This window comes from Stegodyphus dumicola, chromosome 12, assembly GCF_044657685.1.
Source record: "Stegodyphus dumicola isolate Sdum_Otavi_A_Nest chromosome 12, ASM4465768v1".
Classification (NCBI taxonomy): Eukaryota; Metazoa; Arthropoda; class Arachnida; order Araneae; family Eresidae; genus Stegodyphus; species Stegodyphus dumicola.
The window spans coordinates 38,075,645-38,091,431 of NC_140779.1; positions in this window are offsets into that span (position 1 = coordinate 38,075,645).

Consider the following 15,787-nt stretch of genomic DNA (forward strand, 5'->3'; position numbering starts at 1 on the left):
CAAGTCACCCTGCAAATCTGGTATCAACTGCTGCAGCTAGGCACATTTTTTTAAGCTGAAGGAAACTGATAAAATCTGCTTTAAGATTATATTGAACTCAAAGTTGAATTCCCTTACACCTAAAGAAAATGATGTTGCTGAAGAATTTCAGTAGGAGATATCAACTACAACTTAACAAAACAACTACAGATTTACAATATGTTGCATTTACAAAAGCTCACAATGTTGAAAGCATTTATATTCAATTAACTAAATAAAAGCATACTATTTGTAAACCTAAAATGCTTCATTCATATAAACTTCTAACTACTCCAATTGCCTAGAATGCTGGGACTACAGCTCAGACTGGAAATGAATGTAATAGATATTGCACTACAAGTCATCTCTCCATTATCATATTCATATAATATAAATATCGACGTGGTAAGTTCAACGAACGGACATTTTTGGAGGTAACTTTCAGATCTTATGATACAGTCATGAAAGTCTTTCACAGTATTAGCAACTTAACGCTAACTTACAACAGTTGTCTTCCTAAATACCTTGAGAATTTAGCATATTGTTTAAGAAAAATTCACATCAGTGTTAACATCAAATGCAAAATGTCATATTTTTAAGACAGTTACATTTTAAATTTCCTTTATATTTTAATTAACATTTGCAAGTGGTTCTAGCAGCAACTAAGCATATATATTTTCCCCAGCCCTTATTTATTTTTAGACTAAATCTTAAATCTAAGATTAAGACAAATATTCAGCAATTAAAAAAATATACAAGCATGTTAAAACTCCAAATTTCAGTTCTACAGTATACAGCATATTTGGGTTCAAAAGTACACTCACTTCCAAAAGTTCACGAAGATGTAAAATGCAAAAAAATCAACAAATAGTGCTTTGATTGACACAAAATTCAGCAGGAAAGGAGCATATATATTTATACATAAAACAAAATCAGCAATTATATACAGAAATGAAAACAATATTAAATTTTTTTTTAAGTTATCAGATAATGACATACTGGAGACTTAAACAGAATTATGTATAAAGTGAAAATAAACAGCATTAAATGAAAAAAAGGACTTTAATAGGGTATGTGATCCCCTCTCATCTGTATACAAAGTTTACACCTTGTGACCATGCTTTCAATTAGGTGGTTAACAACCGCAGAATTGAGCAATCGCCATTCTTCTTGTAGAGCAGTTTCCAGATCAATAAGAGTGGCTGGAGATAAGAAACGTGAAGATACAGCACGGCCGCCGAGAGCATCCCAAAGATTTTCAATGGGATTAAGGTCGGGCGAATATGCTGGCCACGCAATCCCTTCACTCTCCAGGTACTCATTGACGATGTCAGCTGTATGGGGACGTGCGTTATTGTTCATTAAAACAAAAGTAGGCGAACTGATGCAGCGTACAATCTAACAATGGGTTCTAGGACTTCATCTCGATACCGGACAGCCGTCAAAGAACCCCGCTTAAAGATGTGCAGGTCGGTGCGGTATTCTAATGAAATCCCTGCCCACGCCATAATGCTTCCGCCTCGGAATGCGTGATGTTCGGTCATGTTTTGGGACTGACTGCATGTTCGTTGTTCACGCCATATCTTTATACGCTTGTCATCTGGCTTCAGAAAAAATCTTGACTCATCAGTAAACATGACATTGCCCCAGTCAGACACATTCCAATTGACATGTTCCCGGCAGCACCACCACTGTAATCGTGCCCCTCTTGATTGGACGGATAGAGGAACACAAACTCGAGGTACCCGGTCGTACAGCCTACTCATATGTAATCTTCGGCATACAGTAGCTGCAGATATCGCCTACCAATGGACGCTGTAACCATAGATGTCACACGTGTGGATTATAGCCATAGATGTCACATGTGTGGAGGTCGCTCTGCGATTCCGCTTGGCTACAATAGCAATATATCGATCTTCCGCGGGGATTGTAACCCTTGGGAGACCGGCTACAGGCCTTCGGACAACTGTCTGTGTGGTTTGGAGTTGTTTGCATAAACGTGAAATTACGGAATGATGAACGCGGAAGAAAAGAGCAATATCTGTGATCGGCTGTCCTACTTCAATGCGCCCCACAGCACGCCAGCGCTCAGAATCTTCCATTCGCCTTCTGGAAGTTATAGAAACACGTGTATCTTGAAAACAAATTGTACGAAAGTTTTAAACACCTTCTATCAGCACTTACAATCAAATTCTGTAACCCTTCATAAAGCTGACTTCTTACAAGACTGCCTTTTTTGTATATTTCTTGAAATGAAAGTGCGATTGGCTTTTACCTAACATATTTGCATACTTCCATCTACCTCTGCAGCGAATTGCATCTTCTTCAATTCTGATTGGATTCCGGAAATTAGCATTTTCTTCTCCGTGCTTAACTTTTGGAAGTGAGTGTATATATAGAACGTTTAATTTTGCTGCCAGTTTCTGTTAGGTATTCGTTACTGCGCTAGCTGATAGATGGCAGCACCTCAAACTTTACTATAAACCTAGGGCAAGTGCACAGCAATTGTGCTGAATCACATTCATCACTTGCTGCCGAATGTAGCATCAATGTTTCTCTTATGTATGAATAATCTAATTTAATCTTATAATTAAACACTAACATGTCTGACGAGTAAACATATATGACAGTTTCCAGGCCTGAATCATGGTGCTTTTAATTCTTGTAATGAAGCAAGAACTTTTCTATATTTTTTATTGATGACAACTTCTTAAAATAAAAGTCAGACTACTGTCAAGATTTATCATTGGAATGTTCAAAAATTGCCTTCTTGCACTTATTGACTAGTGCAGCATTTTAGTAGTTTATCTCTCACTACATCGGAGCATGGTTCCTTGATAGTTCCTATTAACTAAATTAGAATCAAAATGAAGCCTGGCAGGAGGCAAACTATTCACCCTGCGCCCCAATAGCATATGAGCTGGAGTTAGAGGCATAGGTTCCTGTAATTCAGAATAAACATAAGTTAATGGATGAGAGTAAAGAATATCTTCAATTTCAATAATTAGAGTTTCTAACTCGTCTCGAGATAAAGTAGGTTTTCTGAGAGTTTTTCGTAAAGCAAGTTTTAGAGATTTAATTAGTCTTTCATAGAACCCCACCAAGCAGCTTTCTCAGCGATGTAACACCATTGGATTTTGTGGGAGGCGTAAAAGTCTTTTACTGTTGGATGACTAATGACAGTCCACAAATTTTAAAGTTCAAGCTCTGATCGTTTGAAAGTTTTGGCATTGTCCGTCAAAACCTGAGAACATAGACCTCGACGAGCAATTAATCGTCGAAAAGCAAGAAGAAATGTTTCAGTGGTCATGCTGCCAACAAACTCTAAATGAAGAGCTCGCGTTACTCCACAAGTAAACAACACAGTGTAGTTTTTCTCATCACTGTCTTTGGTATAAAGTGGTCCACCGAAATCTATACCTACTACAGAAAAGGGAGGTAATTCTTCTGTTCTATTTACTGCTAAAGGAGCAATAACTTGCACACCAGGAGAAGAATTAAATCGTTTATACAGAATACATTTTCTTAAGATATTTTTAACAGTTTGTCTTCCTTTAATTATCCAGTATCTTTTGCGTATTTCTATCAAAGTTTCAGAAATTCCACCGTGAAACACATTTTGTGTTGCTTTGTGCATCCATCCCACACTAATAAATTCACAAAGTGATGATTTGAGGGCATAATAATTGGGTGTTTTTGAAGGTAAGCAAGTCTTGACTTCTGAAGTCTTCCACCAACATGCATTATCACGACACAATTAAATACATTTACAAACAAAGAAAAGCACATATAAACTTTAGTTAGTGTTTCGCGTTTGTTTTACATCTTTCTCAGTCTCAAGGTTTTGCTCTAGTCCAAGGTATTTAAGCGCACACAGCGCCATCTGGTGCAATACAGTTTCTACAGCCTATATATTTACCAAGAGAAGAGATTTCGATTTTTCATTCCCATATCATCTCGAAAAGGAATAGAGAAAAATTCTCATGATTTCATGAGTCAACTGATAGCAAATGATAATAAGAATATGCGTGCGCATCTGTTGGCTAACTGGATAAAACCCGTAACGTTGATATAGTTTGACCGTCTCAAGCGCAACCCTGATTGGCATTCTGCCAAAACACATAGACTCGTCTAAAAGGGGCGGTATTACTTGCTGCGAGGTGAAAGGTCTTCTCTTCTCCGGAATGAGCTATATTGAAGGGAAAGAAAGTCCCCATCCTTCCACCCTATTTTGATAATAACTCGGTCCAAATGGCGCATGCGTGTTTGCGCTCATGGTCGCGGATGAGACGGTCGAACTATAATTTGACTTAACGTTTCTACCCGTGGTAAACAGGGTAGTTTACGTAAGTGTTTTTATGGTTTCCTTCATATGTGGTATAAATACGAGTTAATTTTCGTTAGAAAATGCTGCACGGGAAATTGGCTTTTCTTCGTAAGTAGATATCCTTCATGTGTCTTGTCCTATTTAATTAAACAAATAAGCAAATGGGTAGTGCTGATTACCTAAGCAATTTATGGCTGCTTATAAAATAAAAAATCAAAAGAATGAAATAATAAAGGCAAATATTTACGCATGTTATTCACATAGAAAAGACATATCCAAGAACTACATACATAACTGTAGCTTAACTCCCAGTTCGCACTAATATACTAATATAAGTAGCGTTTACCATATCGTTTTTGAGATATATATATGTATTTAGAGCAACTTCAAAAATAGAAATTTACAAGGCAGAATGAAGCTTTAGCTGCGAGATATTGCAATATTGTACGAATATCTAATGAAATTTAAGCATTTTGTTTTTATTTGTTGTGATAAAAATAAATTTCATTCACTTTTCATCGGAAAAAAACTTTTTCTAATCCCTTTCAAAAATACTCATAGAAAGTTAAGTACATGGAATGCAACAGCAATATTTATCTTATTTCATTATTGAAATCAAAGCTACTCTAATTTGAAATAAACCGAACAGAGCGTTAATTATGAAATGACTCTGATTTTTTATTTAAAGGATGACTCAGAAGCTAAAAAATCATTTTGTATTTGAGAAAGTATCGACATTTCAGAAAGAAGCTCTGTAATTAGGAAAGAAATGATGCTTAATTTTGATACTAATAATACACTCATGTCCATAAATTAAGGATAATTCGGAGTCACGCGGAAATCGAACTCTAAAATAAATATATCACATGTAAAATCACTACACACATCTTCAAGATTCATATGCAAATTTCAGGAAGTAAGCAGATGACACCGATGGTACTTCACAATGACGAGAGTGTAAGAGAATGATATATAAGGAATACAGGCAAAGAAGTAAAATTGTTCGCAGGCGCTTTATAAGCATTTCAGTGAAATAACCGAATAGTTATGACACAAAGGACGTATTTGGATGATTTTTTACGTGGTAGAATTATCGGCCGTCTGGAATGTGGGCGTACACAACTGGAAGTATCAGACGAACTTGGAATTGTCCAGAGTGTCATCTCCAGGCTTTGGCAACGATTCCAAGATGATGGTAATCTGAGTAGACGTTACAGCACAGGTCGCCCCAGAGTTACAACGCCGAATGAGGACCGGTATTTGGCAGTTACTGCCAAAACAAACAGGCGGAGCACAGCCTCAGACCTGTCTCGTCAGCTCTCTTCAGACACTGGTACGACAATTTCAAGGCAGACCGCTTAGGGCAGATTGGTCTATATGATCGTAGACCTGTCAGATGCGTTCCACTTACTGCAACTCACTGTCGCCTGCGGTTAGCCTGGAGTAGAGAGCATGCATTGTGGACACCGCAACAGTGGTCTTGTGTGATGTTTTCCGACGAGTCCAGGTTTAGCTAGCTGTCTGATTCTCGCCGGACTTTCATATGGAGAGCTCCAGGGATCCGTTACCATCAAGAAAAAATCATTGAACGACACCGTTACGGTGGTGCAGGATTGCTCGTTTGGGGTGGAATTAATCTGGGTTCTAGAACTGACCTGCATGTTCAAATTGGAACCATGACAAACCAAATCTATCGGGACGTCATTCTGGAACAACATGTACGTTTGTTTTGGGGCGCCATGGGCGCACAATTTGTGTTTATGGATGACAACGCCCGTCCTCACCGAGCAAACGTCGTAAGTGAATGCCTTCAATCGGAGGATATCACCCGTATGGACTGGCCAGCATTCTGACCGGACTTGAATCCAGTAGACACGTGTGGGATATGCTTGGCCGACGATTTGCAGCCCGTCAACCTCCTCCTACATGTCTACCGGAACTTCGGAGAGCATTGCTTTTTGAGTGGTGTAATATCCCCCAAGATCAGATCGATAATTTGATACTCAGCATGCCTAGGCGTTGTACGGACTGTATTGCATCGTCTGGGAGGCATACAATGTATTATCAATCATACCAACCATGTAATATTGGTTTTTTGTAAATAGGGTTTTTTTTTTTTTTTTTTTTTTTTTTTTTTTTTTTTTGGTAATTTACTTCGGAGAGAAAAAATCGCTAATTTTTTCTAATAATGTCAAACATATAGCATCTTTTTTTGCTCTTTACCTTTTGTTTAATAAATAAGCTTTACAAATAAATCAAATTTGTTTTGCTTCTAACTCTTCCTTTGCCTGATTTTGCATTATCCTTAATTTATGGACATGGGTGTATAATAAACTTTGATCTTGATTTTTGTAATCGTTAGCCAGATAAAATCGAATTATCTTAAAATTTCTTTCTAATGTAATTAACAAAAACTTGTGAAAATATTTCATTCAAATTAAACTGTTTTAGTAAAAGTATAGCATTTAATTCCGTTCTGAATGAAGCATTGTTTAAAAATGTTTTCTTTCTACATACTACTCTGAAGTATTACGGAAGAAGAAAATATGTACGTTTAAATATGTATATTTACGATATAATTACAAAATGTTTACCTCCAATCATGTCAAAACCTATTCATCTTAATCGATAGTGACTGAATGTTTTGATCTCCATAAGGGGTGCGCCCTTGCTTCAGGGCGGTACACGAGTTAGGACCTCTCCTCTTATTTCTACCTCCACGATTTAAACTGAGTATTTTGGATCTTTAGAGAATGTTTCTGGCATCTGTGTTGGATAGTTAGATTCTTCCAGCTGTAGTAGAACGTAACACCTTTGCTTTCTCTTGCCACCGATACTTTAATCTGATGTACCAGTAAATTACTGGCTAGCTTAATAATTAATTGTGTAGTCTTAGACTACTCATCAACATTTTTAATTTATGTGATTGTTCGTATTTATTCGCATCGCCACTAGTTGTTATCTATAGCTCGAGCCATGCCCTGTTTTGTTAAATGTTCCGTTTAAATAAAAAGGTTGCTTTAAGATCCTTTGTAAGGCTTTGTCATACTATCTCAAGCATAGCAATAACTCACTACGTGTCTATTGGAGTTATAAGACTAAAATTCCTGTATTAGACCAAGAATTGCCTTATAACTTAATGGAAATGTAAGATATTCATAATGACTAAATGTGCAAGTTTTTTTTTAAAGTTAATAGGGATATTTATTAACTATAGTGACTTCACAAGTAACCTTCAACAGCAGTTAAATAGCTAGTTAATTGTGTTGTTGCCAAAGTAATTTTGTCATGATTTAAACATGATTATCTTCCATTGTCAGGGCCGTTCCTCACAGGTGTGCAGTGCGTAAAAGTACAAGGCAGTTGGACTCTCGCTCGATACCACGACTAAATATTTTAAATGCATTAAATTCATTGTACTTGTCATATGTAAGTACCTTTTATACAATTTGTTACACGTAAGTACTTAATGAGTACGAAATAAAAATTTAATTAATCATTGAGAATTTTTTTTTTAATTTGGGGGCAACAATCTTAGGAAAGTATGCGGCAGCCAATGGCCCTGTCCATTATTGTAAATCTGTGGTGGTATTCTAGCTGAAAAGTATTTCATATTTCTGGTGTATAACTCTCAAGCTACCTTTTGCAGTAATATTGCTTAAAAGTAAAAATGATAGAGATAGAACTGAGTATCATATAATATTCATTTGCTGCCACAAAGTATAACTCATGATATTTGAAGTTAAAGCTCAGTTATATTCACTGCATTGCAACATGTCGGGAGAAAGGCAATTTTTATTCTTATTACCCTCCACCAGGGATGGTCATCTTACGGCTTTTACTTTTTCTGCAGTAACTGCAGAAAATTATATCATTTTTAATGGAATTTCCAGCATGTCTGTAAATTACTTCCAGAGAACAGGAAAATATAAGAGCTCTAAACAATCAAGCTATACTGCTATATTTCAAGCTTTCCACATTAACTACTACAGACTTCAAACTTTGATTTAATGTTGAAACAAATAGACATAGAAGATATATAAGTTCTAGTGATCTGTTTGCCCTAATACAGGTGAGGTGTTAATTAGGGTTATCATGTTTTAGATTTGAAAATGCTGGACCATATGAATCTGCAGGAAAGGAGAAAATAAACATTTGCCCTCCTTCTCCAGAACTGAGTAAAAACTTTATTTTTGCCTTAATGCAATGTTGTATATTTCATAATCTGCTATAGAACCTTCAAATTAAGTAGTTAAATAGAAATGTGTTGAGTTGATTGTTGGAACTGGAAAGCAAAGATCATGTGGGGGAAGAAATACCTTCACGGCAGACTTTTTAAGCAAAACTAGCTTGTTGTTTTTGGCTTGGATTATTTTTTTATGGCAAAACACTCGAGGACTCTGCCTAAGGAGAGAGATGCCTTCGTGGAGGACATAAGAGAACTGGCTTGTATACACGTTACATATAGGGAAAACCTGAAACGCCCATGCAGCCAGCCCGTTTTCCGGGATTCGAACCTCCTCCCAAATTACCGGTGTTCAGCGAATTTATCGCTCGGCCGCTGGAGAGCCAAATCTAGCTTGTATTCATATTCATAAATAATTTGTGTGTTAACTGACCTCCTTTATCTTTCAGATGTGTAAAGAAAATAGACAAAAATTCCTGGTCAGTTCTATTTGTAATAAAAAGTGCACAGGAAAAGCCCTGATGCAAAGCATTAAGTACAAGCAGTGCGACTAGTTTAAATCCGTAACTGTTCAACTTATGTGTACAATTTTATAGATATATAGTCTGATCCAAACATATGTAGTAAGTGCCTCTGGGAGTCATTCAATTTAATTAATGCGAAATCATTATTTTTAAATTCAGGATAATTTTCTAAAATTCTATTTTGAGGCGTGTAAAGTAAAATACAGTTGCTGTCCTCACTAGTCATTTTATTAATTCAGACTTCTACACTTATACAATCATTTTTATGCCTTACAGCATTTATGCCTTACAGCCTGTAGAATATAAGAATTTTCGGTACTCTTCTGTTATCAGTACCAGATTCAAAAATGTATGTAAGTATGTATGCATATGCATATATGTATATATGTACAAACATTCGTATGTACATATACATATTTGCATACATGAACACATCCATACATGCATACATTTCTGAATCTGATCCTGATAACAAAAGAGTACCGAATTTTCAATATTCTCTATAAATCTTTCTTTGACAAAAGATGCAATCTCTCAAGCCCGGTATCAAATACAGAATCTCGAATTTTATCTAAAATTGCATCAAAAGGGACTTTACCAGCAATATAAGTTGCTAATAATTGCCGTTCTAATTTTGTAGGAGACAGATACAGTACAAAGTCCGTAATCCGGACTCGTCGGGACCTCGGCGATTCCGAATTAGGGGTTTTCCGGATTATAGATCATCTATATAAATTTGGCAAGATGGTATGCAGAAATTATACATTTAAAAATATGAAACCGTAATTTATGAAATAAAGAGCAATTATGATCTAAAGGGTATCAAAATTTACAAAAAAAAAAAAAAAAAAAAAAAAAAAAAAAAAGGCTTAATATTTATTTGTTTACTTTATTAAACATTTCTTTCAATGTAAGTTGTTTAAGTTGCTTCGTTTTTTTGTGCTAATACTTTCTCTTTAATTCTATAAACAGACATAATTTCTTGTTCAGTTACAAAGTTCCACTGTTCAAGTCCTGTAGTTGCTGTGTCGAGAATACCGACTAACTTGTCAATCGAAATACCTCTCTGTCACTTTCTTCACTATCGGAAGTGCGCATCGGTAAATGCTTTACGCGCATGCGTAGCAGACACGCACATTAAAAACGCATTACGCGTATGCGTAAGTTTGTGTCTTTGAGGTCCAGATTATAGATCATTCCGGATAGTGGACATTTGGATTACAGACTTTGTACTGTACCCTATCTATACCGTTTTTATGACTTACGTGGGTTTTTCGATATAAGCAATACATTTTCCATTATTAAACTGTCTTACTCGTATAGAGACCGGGCAATAAGCATTAATTTTGTTACTTCGTTGTATTTTTAAATGTTGCATACCTTGCCCTTTAGATATATATAATGTTCTGAATAATGGCATTCAAAATAAATATCTTTTACATGTAATTGGCCATGTTTCTTTGTAAATTCAACAAATTTAGAATATATTTCCATTTCAAAATTCTCCTCCCACAGCATGAATCTTTAAACTCAGAGAATTCTCTCCCTTCTTTTTCAATGGCTATTTCATGTTCCCTTTGCAAATGTAATGAAAAGTTTTTCCTTGGGAAATATTCATTACATAATGGGCATTTATATAATTTTTTATGATGAACATTCAAGGGCAGTGAATGCACTCTCTGTTTGTGAAAATAGTAAATTTTTATTATTGTTGAACTGACTACCATATGATCTGCATTTAAATTCGAAAACTTTGTTTTTACTGGCTTTAAGTAATGTTGTTTGTTGTGATATATGCAATTTTATGCAGTGACATTTTAGGTTGTTGTTATTTGAGAAACATTTTTTGCAATGAGGGCAGTTAAAAGTTTTTTGAAATTATACTGGATTTTGAAGCACAGATATATGAAATCGAATTACTATTCATGACTTCATAAAATGTATGATCTGAACTGGAATTAGATATTTCAGCAGTAGAAATATGTTCTTTATTGGAATGTATGTTCTTCAAATGATGCTATAAAGTGCTGGCATTTGAAAAACACTTTTTGCAAATAGAACAGTTGAAAGATTTTGAAAATAGTTCTCTGAAAGATGTTACCACTCGTAATCAAAAAGGAACTGTGAATTTCAGATCTGTTGTCTGAATGATGATGGTTACCATCATCCAGCTCATTTAAATTGATGTTATATATCCTGAAGCAATCGCTCAGAAGATTCCGAAGTATTTGGCCCTGAAAAGGGCCTTTTATTTAAAAATTCTTCACTCATTATAAATATGTGAAAGCAAAATTCGCATATTACTGGAGCACAAAACGCACGAAGGCAAATTACGCGAATTGTAAGCAAATTTCCTGCGTATTTGAAAACTTTCAAGATGCATATTAGACGGGAGGATCAGATCATGATCCCCAAAGCTGAATGAATACTGAATAATCTCTGTAGACGCTAGTCGCTGATAGTTGCGTCTAGCCCTAGCATGATGTTTGCTTCACGCATGCGCAATGACAAACTTCGTTGGCGTTATTGGCTGGCGTCCGTTATACAGAATTGGCAATGTATCATGAGATTGGCAACTAAAGACATATTATTCCGCAAAATTTGTCAGGGGCTTTTCATCCAACATTATTAATCAATCAGTTAAAAAATTCTCATCTCAACACACCAAAAGGCACACTCTTGTTTTAGGAAATTATAAAAATTCTGTTGGCATTCCCTTCTTTCCATCAATTAGCTATAAAGTTGCACATATTTTAAGTTTCGGGTCGTTTATTCTCCCATCAATAAAATTGCGAGTTCCATGCTTAAGGACCCCATTCCGGATATGAATTCCTGGAGTATTTACAGGATTCTTGTTTTCATCAGAGTTCTTTCTTCAATATTCTTAAATGGAAAAGGCTTAAGCTATGTCAAATGGCTGAAGATTATGATTTTTATATTCCCTATTTTAAATAGTTACACTGAGATTTTATGGCTCTGATAAATTATAACATGCAATGAAAGAGGTATAATATTAAGAACTGTTTTTTCCAGCTCATTTTAATATTGTTGCGTGCGTACGGTTTCGTTACGAAATGAATGCACAAGTCCGATGAAAAATGAACAAAAATTTATTATTATAACAACAAATATGATTAAATGTCCTCAAATAATCGTGCAGTATCACAACATATCACAGTAGTTATCTTTTAACTACTCAAACGTTCAAAAGAACTTAATTCAAAACAGCTAATGAAAGCTAATCCGCGAATTCGCTACAATCAACAAGAGCAGTTTTCTAAACAACAACAAATTAAGCAACTCCTACAAACTGAGATGTTTTCCTCCTTTTATAAGATTTTAAAATCACGCGCTAGAATTTTCCAGTACTTTCTCGAAATCAAAAAGAGATATTTATTTATTTAATGCACGCGCTCTTGTATTTTCAATTTTCCGACTTAGCTTTCTTTTAATATTTGTCACGCGCTGCACTGCGCGAGAAATAAAACCATTTAATTTATAATTGAACTAACATTAGCTTTTTAAATACCAAATTCGTAACACTGCCCCCTTCCCAAGGACTGCACGTCCCGGGCAGTACAATCCCTGGACAGGAAGCTAAACTTACAACTATGGCATAAATGCATTAATAAGCATTACATTACAATAATAAACATGAGCAATAAATGCAATAACTAACTTAAACAAATCAAATGCTATCAAATACTAAATACAAAACAAATACTAAATACAAATCAAATACTAAATGCAAATCAAATACTAAATACAAATCAAATTAAACACACATTTATAAACAAAAAGGACCATGGTCTTATACTATTTACAATTATTTACATTACGTACTATGGCCATAGTAATGAGCTAACCTGTTGTAATGAACGACTTTAGGTTTAGAGTTCGAAGACTTACGAATCCGAACCACGACGTCATTCAGCCTGTTTAGGACTGTGTACGGCCCATCCCAAGGTGACTGTAATTTCGGACAAAGTCCTTTCCGTCGAGTCGGATTCCACAACCACACCTTGTCTCCTTCGTGGAATTGATGTTCAGCAGCTCTTGTGTCGTATCGGGTCTTCATCTTCTCCGTCGCCAAGTTGACTCGCTCTCGTGCAAAATTGTGCATCACTTCAAACCGGGCCTGGAGATCTTGAATATATTCCTCAGACGATGAAGGAGCATCCGGAGGGCGGCCAAACAATAGATCACAAGGCAGATGAAGGTCACGACCGAAGAGCATCTGTGATGGAGAATAGCCGGTAGTCTCGTGGACAGCACTGCGGTAAGCCAGTAAAATGAGTGGTAATTTCTTGTCCCAGTCGTGTTGGTTTCTGGAAACCACTAATGAGAGGTTATTAAGGATGGTTCGATTGAACCTCTCTACCATGCCGTCCGACTGGGGATGCAATGGCGTCGTTTGAGTTTTGTCAATGCCAAGTAGTTTGCATAGTTCTTTGATTACTGCCGAGGCAAAATTCCTTCCCTGATCGGAATGTAACTGAAGAGGCACTCCGAACCTGGAAATCCAGTGCTGTATCATTACCTAAGCTACTGTGACTGCCTCTTGATCAGGAATAGGATAAGCTTCAGGCCACTTGGTGAAGTAATCCATGACAACGAGTGTGTATTTGTTGCCATCAGCAGTTCGTGGCAGAGGTCCCAGTATGTCAAAGGCGATACGTTCAAAAGGCGCACCTACGTTGTAACGTTGCAGTCTGCCTCGGCTGCGTTTCCTCGGTCCTTTCCGACCTGCACAGGCATCGCAAGATCGGCACCACTTTTGAACGTCATTCTTTGCATTATTCCAGTAAAAGCGCTCACGAACTCTCTGTAAGGTCTTCATAATTCCAAAGTGACCTCCTGTAGGGCTATTATAGTTATTTGGATATTCTATGATGCCGTAGCGGAAATTCCTGTTTTCGGCTATGGATCCAGGAAGTAAAATTTCTGTTCTTGCCGGTATTGTGATATTGTCTTGTGCTATGATTTTATGGACAGATTTAACTTCTTCATCATTAACTCCAAATAACGCTATGTCCTCAGATGTAGAATGCAATTCGTTATTTTTAAAGTCCAAGGAAAAATTGTATTTCCTTAGAAAGTCCAATCCGAGTATGCAAGAATCAGTGATCTCTGCTACATATGCCGTGTGGTGGTAAGCGGCACTTCCAAACGTGATGTTAACATTTGCTTTTCCTTCGATGTCGATCTTCTCACCGGACACAGTTTGGAGAGTAACGCAGGGCGGCGTCCAGATAAGTTTGTTTCCCAGTTGTTGAGCCAAATCTTTTCGGATGATGGTAACGTTGGCTCCTGTATCTATCGTCATATTGCAGGGAACTCCATTAATATGTCCTATTATGAAAAGTCCATTACTGCCGCCTCTCACTGCAGAAATCTGAAACGCTTTAAACTGGGGCTTTTCATTATCTGGCAACCTCCGCCCCGCGAGATGGCCACTAATTAGTTTCCCTGCTGTTTGTTAGGAGCGGTCTTAACATCCGTACCCTGGGGGTATTCTGCAGTTTCGTCGTATGTGTCCTTCAGCACCGCAGTTCCAGCACTTAACGGTCGGTTTCTTCTCACCAATATTCCGTCTCAAGGAGTTCAGTTGTCTAGTTAAATCGTCTAGACGAGCGGTGACTTCATCCCCTGGCTCCTGCACTTGAGCAGCTCTGACTGGGTGGCGGTCTCGACGAGTGGCTTGCTGGGCTGCCTCGAATTTCATGGCGTACACTAGAGCGCTTTTTAAATCTTTAACATCCGCCATTCGTAGAGCCTTCTGTATTTCAGGATCACGGATGCCATCGATAAAGTACTGCAGGGACAGGATTTCCCTCGTTTCTCTCGGGCACTCCGTAAAGGCGAGGTGGGACAGCCTTTCAACATCCGTGGCGAGTTCCTGGAGTGATTCGGTGGGCTTCTGTTGACGGGATTTTAATTGTAGCCTGCTGTAGTCTTTTAAACACTTCTCGCCAAAGCGCAGCTCCAATGCGCCGGATAGAGCTTCCAAGTCCAGTCTTTGGTTTTCTGGAAGTGTCTGCAGGATATCCGCTGCGTCTGCTCTCAGAGAAGCCGCGAGATGACAGGCCTTAGTTTGGGAATCCCATCCATTCGCATCCGAAACGATAGAAAATTGTGTTTTATACACTTGCCAGGATGTCTTCCCATCATATGTGGATAACTTCAGAGATGGACGAGCAGGCATCGATAAGAATTTAAAACCCTCAGAATTGCTTCCTTCTGTCGCTATGCTCTTCTTTAAAGTGTCAGCTTCTTTTGCAACAGCAGCAGAAACCCTTTCCTCAATTTGTTGTTGGACGGCAGAAACTCTTTTTTCAATTTGTTGCTCTACCGCAGAAACTCTTTCTTGAATTTCTCCAACTTTCTTCAACTGTGTCCATTCTTCCTTCCATACCTTGGAACTTATTTTCTATTATGCAAGTAATTTCTCTCTTCAATTCCTCTTGACCTACTTGCATTTCCTCCTTAATGGATTCCTGGCCCAATTTCATTTCTCCTTTAACGGATTCCTGGCCAAACTTCATTTCTTCTTTAACGGACCTAATTTCTTCTTTAACAGAGTCTTTCATTTCTTCTTTAAATGTAGCAAAGGCTACCATGAATTGTTTTAACTGTTCTTCCATCGCTCTTGTGATTGGCATTCAATAGCCCACTCCTGACACCAAAAATTGTTGCGTGCGTACGGTTTCGTTACGAAATGAATGCACAAGC